The sequence below is a fragment of the Falco peregrinus genome, chromosome W, assembly GCF_023634155.1.
Source record: "Falco peregrinus isolate bFalPer1 chromosome W, bFalPer1.pri, whole genome shotgun sequence".
Lineage (NCBI taxonomy): Eukaryota > Metazoa > Chordata > Aves > Falconiformes > Falconidae > Falco > Falco peregrinus.
In genome coordinates this window covers 8,428,094-8,436,717 of record NC_073743.1, presented here as the reverse complement: position 1 = coordinate 8,436,717, position 8,624 = coordinate 8,428,094, and positions in this window count along the sequence as shown.

Below are 8,624 nucleotides of genomic sequence, written 5' to 3'. Positions count from 1 at the left end.
AGCCCTTGCGTATGTCCAACTGATATGTAGAACTATAATTTTACTTGGATAGTTTATTGTTACTTATTTAATATTCTACCATAACATAGCATTTTATTCTGCCAGGTCTTCAGGAGTACATAGTACAATGTTTTCCTTGTTCGCTGTACTGTATAGAGGGTTAATTTTTCCCCTTGTCAGAATACTCTGGTGCAGTAGATATTACAGTGCCAAAGAGAAGAATCATGTGAAGGGAGTCTGCTAAGCTGGCTTGTGGCTACCAGTAATTTAGAGTTGGGAGGAGAGTGACAAACTATGGACAACTCTTTTTTTTCAGGAAACCCTGACAAAGTATTTTTCTTCCAAATGCCTCTGGTGATTATGTAGTTAGGTTGTATTAGTTCTCCTATATTTTCTGTCTCTTTGTATTAGTGTGCAATTTAAAGTCTTCCTATATCTATAAGCAGCTTTGCTGGATGGAAATTCCCCACTAGCAGCTCTTGATGCTGCTTTTTATAATTAGCATTGCACTTTAGGGATGTCTGTGTTTCCTTTTCTTCCATGTTCCCTCTTTTTCAATTCCATACCTGTGAATCCAAAGCTTTGACTTTCCCTTTGATGTCCTTCTGCTGCTGTGACCCTGAATGGCTTGACATTTTAACCATTATTTCACTCCTCTCTGCAGAAGCAATCAAATATTATTCCCATTGCACTACTTTGGGAGATAATTTACTTTCATAAAGAAACACCATAAATGACTATAGATTAAATAAAATTTGCATCAGTGTCCTGTTTTCAGCTGTGATCGAGTTAATTTTCTTCCTAGTAGCTGGTGCAGTGCTATGCTTTGGATTTAGGATGAGAATAATGTTGATAACACACTGATGTTTTAGTTGTTGCTAAGTAGTGCTTACCCTAAGTCAAGGACTTTTCAGTTTCCCATGCTCTGCCAGTGAGGAGGTGCACAAGAACCTGGGAGGGAGTAGAGCCAAGACAGCTGACCCAAACTAGCCAAAGGGATATTCCATACCACAGAACATCATGATCAGTATATAAATATAAACTGGGGGGAATTGGCCAGGAGCCTCTGATCTCTGCTCATGGACTGGCTAGGCATTGGTCAGTGGGTGGTGAGCAATTGCATTGTGCATCACTTAAGGTTTTTTCCTTTGGGTTTTATTCTTCTCTGTCTCTCTCCTTTCCATTACTAATATTACTATTATTATTATTGTTATTAATTTTATTTCAATTATTAAACTGTTCTTATCTCAACCCATGAGTCTTACGTGTTTTTTTCCAATTGTCCTCCCCATCCCACCAGGGGGACATGGGAAGTGAACAAGCCGCTGAGTGGTACTTAGTTGCTGGCTGGAGTTAAATCACACAGAGGTCAGGACAAACTGTTCTTTCCTTTATCTCAACTGGAATTTACTGATTAGTCTTCATTAATCTCAAGTCTGTAATATATTGCAGCAGAGCTAAAAGTCAAGCTGATATATTTGCTCGATCTCCGTTCTTAAATAAAGTACAAAAACGATGTCATTTTCCAGCTCCATAACCTTCTCAATTTGCAGAAATTAAGTATCTTTTCCAAATGTTCAAAGAGGAGGAAGATTGCAGCTGTAGCACTCACAAGCTGGAATGAAGATTGACCACTACTGTGGAGTCCCAGTTTTGTGCCACTAAGGATGTGCTTTTTCATCATGCTCAGCTTTATACAGTGCTCAAAGCAGCAGTGATGTCAATATAGCTGTGAATACTCACCATGTTCTCCAACTGGGCCTGAAAGTCTCAAGCCAGGCACTGAAAATCAGCCCATCTGGAAGATGTTAAGCTAAAGTGGTTTGAATCTGTGGTAAAGACAAGGAAAAATCCATTTCTCCAGAGTGACCCCAGAGCTGAGCCCAGTTGGGCAGGTGTCCTGTGGGGAAGCTGTATGTGGTCAGTAATTGAGGGCTCTATCCTGTATTAAGGTGTTTGGGAAGAAAAGGAGTTAAGGTCTCATAGGGTGTACAGCTCAGGTTTTGGGTACTTAACCTTCTGTTCTTCTAATGCAACTTTGTGTATAAAACTTCCTAGGATTCTCAGAAAACAAACTGAAAATAAATAAAAAAAGCAGAAATACCATCACTCAGCATAATATTACTATTACATACTACCAGAGTAGGTAATATTAGAGTCATGGCCCAGGTCTCTGCTGCAGTACTGGTCAGCAGTACTGGACGTCACTCCCTGCCTCAATGCTGGGGACTTTTTTTGGCATATAGAGCAATTTATTTCATGGTAGCTAAGTCAGGCCAAATGTCCATGGCCAATTTTTCATCCTTGGCTTATTGGGATAGATCAGGCTCTGGGCATTGACTAGTAATGCCTTGCCAGGGCTGACACAGGTGTTTGCTGACCATGAGCCATGGGATTGTGGTATTTCACCTCTGGCCTTGGAGGGGAAGGGACATGAGCACACACCGATCCCTTCCCAGTGTGATCCTTTGTGTTGTCACTCTTCACATGTCCAACCTTCTTCTCTCATCTAGCCAATTCCTATTTGCAGCCCTCAATTTTATGACCCAGCTCCCAAGACAGGACTTAGACAGAGACACGATATTACCCAGGGAAGCCAGGGTTAAGACCACAAGGAAAAGCCTGCAGAGCTTCAGGCTAGTCCATGCATGGTAGCGGGAAAAATTTTTCAGTAGAAAAGGTGCTGAGACATGTAAGAGCTACCAAGCATGTGCAAATTGTAGATTTGAAAAGTCTATAGATCTGCCAAAAAGTCACAGCCTTTATGCAAATTACTGTTGCCTTACCTCAGCAAAATTTCAAGTCCTGCTCTTCTTACATTTCCAGAGTTTCCAGAATTTGAACCTTTCCAAAGAACATTTAAGTCACAGAATAATTATTTTTAAACATGCTCAAACATTAGTCTTCCTCAGAGTGAGATTTCTAGGAGAAAAATGATCTGGGGGGATGCACCCATCTTGATCTTGGAGGAAGTGATGCTTGAATAGTAGTCAGCTCTCCTGGATCCCACTGCCTTCCAGAGCCCTAACCCATGAGATTTCTCCAAGTAGGTCCTTGAAGAGGCCAAAGTTTGCTCTCCTGATGTCCAGGGTTGCAATCCTACTTGTTGCCCTGCTTCCTCCACGCAGGATCCTGAACTCCACCATCTCATGGTCACTGCAGCCAAGGCTGCCCCCAGCCTTCACATCCCCAACCAGTCCTCCTTTGTTTGTGAAGACAAGGTCCAGCAGCACACCTTGCCTCGTTGGCTCCTCCACCACCTGCATCAAAAAGTTATCATCAGTGCCCTGAAGGAGCCTTTCAGACTGCATGTGCCTAGCTCTGTTGTCTTTCCATCTTATGGAACATCTATCACTGCTCTGGTTGGCCTGGCTTATTCCCCAGTTGGATGCGATGGTGTGAGCATTGCCACTTTGGACACCACACCCTGAGTCTGTAGGAATTCCTACAGATTCTTTAAATCTAGTTCAGACTGATCACCTCTAGCGGGTCCAATCCAAAACAAAAATCTGAGAAATATTGATGCAAACATCTGTACAGCTAAGATTGTATACAGCTATGAAACCGCAGTTTTATGTGGAAAAGAGCACAGAGACAACAGATTCATTTCTCTTCCCATATGCCACCTCATCATGCATTCATAATCATCTGTCTTCAGTATAGGACATTGTTATATGTTATCTTTTTTTCTTGCTATTCTATTACAAATCAAGAAGCAAAAAACTTTGTCTCCAGTTGCTATTCTCCTTTCACATCAATGAGGTCTGTTAAAATCCCTCACATTTTTTGAAGCTGTAAAGTTAAAAATCAAAGTAAAATCTATTAAGGTAAAGTCTTTATGAAGTGGATGTATATGAAATTTCCTGTTGAGACTTACGCTTATAAATGGAAAAGAGCTAGGTCTGGTTCCTGTCAAGAGCAAAACTTCCAAGTTATCTTACTCATCTAATTTTCCAGCTGGTTTGTGTTGCAAACTAATAGCTAAGTACTGTAAATGAAGTAGGGAAAATTGCATCTGTGGCCACATGCAATACTTTGAGAGAAATGCAAACACAAAGGGAAGAAATATTATAAGTCTGTACAGGAAATGTTTGCTTAAAATAGTATTCAGCTGCTTCTTTGCTTGCAGAATTTGGATATTGCTATATTCCCTATGTTCCCTCATGCAAGACACTGTGCATTTGCAGACCACGCTGACCCCAATGAGCATAAGTTCCAACAGTGAGCACAGTTGGCTCATTAATTTCCTTATGTATCCTGCTGTGGTGCTTACAACTTCAGCATCACCTCGATGCACAAGTATTAAATCATTTACCCTCACCACATTATGAGAAAGTGGCATGATCCCTTTCTCATGGTTGGGGCACTGAGGCCCAGTGAGGCAGATTGGGGCTGGTAGCATGCAAACACAGTAGCAGTTCAGAGAGCAGTTCCCACTGCCTTAAGCTGATGCAATGTGTACTATTGTCACTGAAATTGGGAATCAAACCTCTTAACACCAATGCAGTGTGGATTGGCTGGAAGAAAATGGGCGTATTGTGAGCAATCCAGACCAAGTAACTTTGTTATAATAGCAGGCTGAGCAGGCCGAAACTGTAACAAGCTGCAGGTGTTGTGAAGGACATGTGCAAGGCCAAGGGAGACAAAGAAACTGTGTATTCACAGAGAGATAAGAGAGTTGGACAGAAAGATGAGAAAAAACAGGATGCCTGCACAAGGGGGGAGCAGCGTGTGGGCACCACACCGGGACCAATCAAATGGAGTGTGATGCCATATGGACAACAGCTAGGTGGCATAAAAGACGCGCAATTCGGGAATAAAGGGAGGATGACATGTAGCCATATTGGTGTGATTGTCGTTACTCAGCCGACCCTCCACGGGGACCCTCTTCATCTGGCACCCGAACAGGGACCCTTTAAGACGCTTAAATGCGGTTCACTTAAATGCGGAAGTAAGATGCTTAAATGCATTCGCTTGAATGCGGAAGACTCCGCGCATCGGACTTGGATTCAGATTTGGGAGCTGGAGGGTTGGAGGCAGGAGGAACCTGGAAGGCAAAAGCGAAGTCCAGAGTTGGTGTTTGAGCTGCAGATTGCACCCCTGCCGAAGTAAGACCGCGATGGAAATGGATGCGGCAATTGGGCTTTTAACAAGTATCCTCTCTAAGAGAGGTGAGAGCATTAAGGAGACTGATGTAGAGGCTTTAGTTCACTGGGCATGAAAAAAGGCTAAGATTCCTGAGCCCACGCTATTATGTAGTACTACAGAGTGGAGAGAAGTGGGGAATTGCCTCTGGGATAGTATGATTGAGGGAGGTAAAGAAGGAAAAGAAGCTAAAGCATTAAGAGCTACGTGGCGGTCTATAATTAATACCCAGGAAACAATGAAGGCTGAGAAAAAGGTTGCAGCGGCTGCAGTAGAGGTGCTTGGAGGAGACATTAAGGAGGAGCCAAAGGCACCCAAACACTACCGTAACAGAAGTACTGAACGCTAAGCAAAAAAAAAGTGGCAGTGGTTAAGCTCCTCCAACATATCCTCTCTAAGAGAGGGTTATCTTATGGTGAGGGAAGACTGAGAAAGTTGCTGTCATGGGCTCGGCATGGAGAACTGATCCCCTCAGTGAGAGAGGCTTTTGAGTTAACGACTTGAGATAAGATCGGGGCAGCACTGTGGGAGGACATTAGTTCAGGCTCTAAAGAAAGTGCAAAATTCTCCACAATGTGGAGGTTGATTTTAGAGACTTTGAAAGAAATGAAAGCGGTCAGCAGATGATTGTATGATGCTGCCACAGAGAAGGACTCCCTGTCAGGAATGCATTTAGCACCTTGGTGGCAAATTCTGACTACTCTTTGCCAAGTGTGGACTAATTCTACTAACAGTGCTACACCAGAGGAAGATGTAAATTCCACCAACAGCATGAGCACTGAACTAGAGGAGGCTGTAAATTTCACCAACAGTGCGACTCTTCTCAACACACCATCAACGATGGCGATTCTGTCCACACCTCCTCTACCCCCAAAGCTTCTGTCACTGATTGCAGCAACCCTCACAACACAGCAACAAGTGCAGGAACAGGACAACTCGGACAATGATTCCATTGACACTGATAAACTTTTTTGATCCAGGTCCTATAGATCTGGAAAAGGAGCTAGACCTTCCCCACCCTCGTCTCTCCCGATGCATTGACTGTATTTTCGGGGAGGGTGAAAGGGGGTCTGAGGGATTGGTGACAGGAATGCAAGTGGGAAGCGCTTAAGCGAGTAGATTTGGGAGTCGCTATGGCATGTTCAGTATTTTGTCAGACAAATTAACCTCAAGAGTGGCAGCCTGTACAATACGAGGCTGTTAAAGGGTTAAGCAAAGCAGTGCGGGAAGGGAGGATTCATAATACATTTGCTATGTCCCTTCTTGAAGTGATGGCAGAGCCTTATACACTCACATTGCATGATTGGAAGTTATTGCTTTGTATGGTACGAACTCTGATACAGTATATGATGTGGTTATCTGATTTTTGTGAGCTATGTGTAGTGGCCTTGACTGAAAACCTTAATTGGGGAATTGCTGTTAACTATGAGCAGTTGGCTGGAGCAATTAACTGTGCCGATTCTGTGACTCAGGCAAGGTATGCCAGGGACAGCTATCTGCAAATGAAGGAGATGGCTATTAAGGCAGTCCGGATGCGGGAGTCTTGCCACAGTCTTGCAGGGTCCTAGAGAGTCACTAACTTTAATACCACCTTTATTGATCGGCTTCAGAATATTTTGCAACAACAAGTCGAGCATGAGGAAGCTCAAGGGTTGCTTTTAAAACAACTAGCTATGATAATGCCAATGAAAATTGTAAACGGGCAACTTTCACAATTGCAACCCCAACATGAGTCAAATGATTATAACGCAGAACTCTCAGCAGACTGTATCTCTCAGGCTGAGTTCTGGAATGCAGCATAACACATTTTTTTGCTTCTCTAATCTCTTCTGTAAGAATAGTACACGCTCTTAACTTGCTTAGTGAATTAGGCTGCTAGCTTGCTAAACAAAGTAATACTACAAATACTATTATTTTTTTTTCTGGCTTATTAACAGATGTTGATTTTGTCCATCATATGTTGCTACAGAACCGAGTTGCTATTGATTTTTATTGTTAACACAGGGACACGAATGTGAAGACTTTGATAGGTTGTGTTATGTGAATCTGAGTGACCACTCTGAATTAATTCACAAAAGCATACAAAACTTAAAAGCCTTAAAACAAAGATCTGCAGCAGAGCCAGGGGCGGGATGCCTTTGGTCTGTTCTCACGGCTGGGAAACTTTGGGCTGTGGATCAAAAGTATTACAGGATTTATTATAATTACTTTAACCACCTTATTGATGTTTGCCTTATGTCTCCCATGCCTTTTTCCCTGTATTCAGTGTTTAGTTGATTGTAATATAAATCAGGTCATGGTCACCCAGATACACACAGCCTTTGCCTTGTCGCAATTAACAAACAAAAAAGAGGAGGATAGAGAATGTCTGAAGAGAGATATAGGAGAGGAAGATGGAGAATATTTGACCTAACAAGAGATGAGAGAACAGCTAGGTATTGTGAAGGAGAATAGGAAAGATGAACATGTTTATCTAGTGTTTAATAGGTTTCTGCATGCTTGTAGTGATATATAGCTATGTAACTGCATGAATGGTTTATGCCCTGAGCCTGGTGGTGCATACAGCTGCGGTTTGTTTCCAGGCTCAGAGATGTAAATATGTGCTTCTCTGTTACAGTCAAGTGTCTCTGGTTGCATTAAAAAAAAAAAAAAAAAAAAAAATGGGGGGGGGGGGGGGGAATTAAGGGAATGACCCAAGAGGCACGTTCCGAGAAATCGTGTTATGTTTCGAACTTTCTGAAAATCTCTTTCGACCATGTGGTGCCTCCCATTGTACGACATTTTGTGTCAATTGGTGACAAGCAGCAAAAGCATGAAGGTGTCTTAGTACGCATGAAAGACCCTCGTACCGGGCATTGGTCAGGACCGATGAATTGTTAACTTGGGGGAGAGGTTATGCTTGTGTTTCTACAGATGAAGATCTGCGATGGATACTTCCTTGCTGTGTGCGGCCTGAGCTTAGAGTATCAGAACGTGGGAGCACTACTGCCGCCAGTCAACCCAACAACTAATGTGTGGTCTCCTTACTGAACCAGTCCTTGTTTGGTGTGCCCTTCCTTGAAACTGACTTGCAGACATTGTTGCAAAAAAGTGAATGTATGTGGGGAATGAAGAATCATACTGAAAGCCTTGATATATGGGATAATTTATTACCTCTGTATAATGTTAATTCAAAGGCATGTAATGATGTAGTTGATTTATGGAACTGATGGGAACGTATTGCAACGGTTCTTCTCTTATCCGGAGTAACAGCAGGGAACGCATTAAAGAGTTAAATCACCTTGTTTGTTAGGCAGTTAAGAATGTGAGTCAAATTTGCCACTATTACATACAAAACAGAGCAACTATTGGCTTTTGTTGTTAGCTCAAGGACATGGCTGTGAGGATTTTGATGGTATGTGCTGAATGGATTTTAGGCGCCCCATTGCAGCAACATGTTATCAAAATCTGAGAAAATGTCAGCCTTTTTGGCATCCATT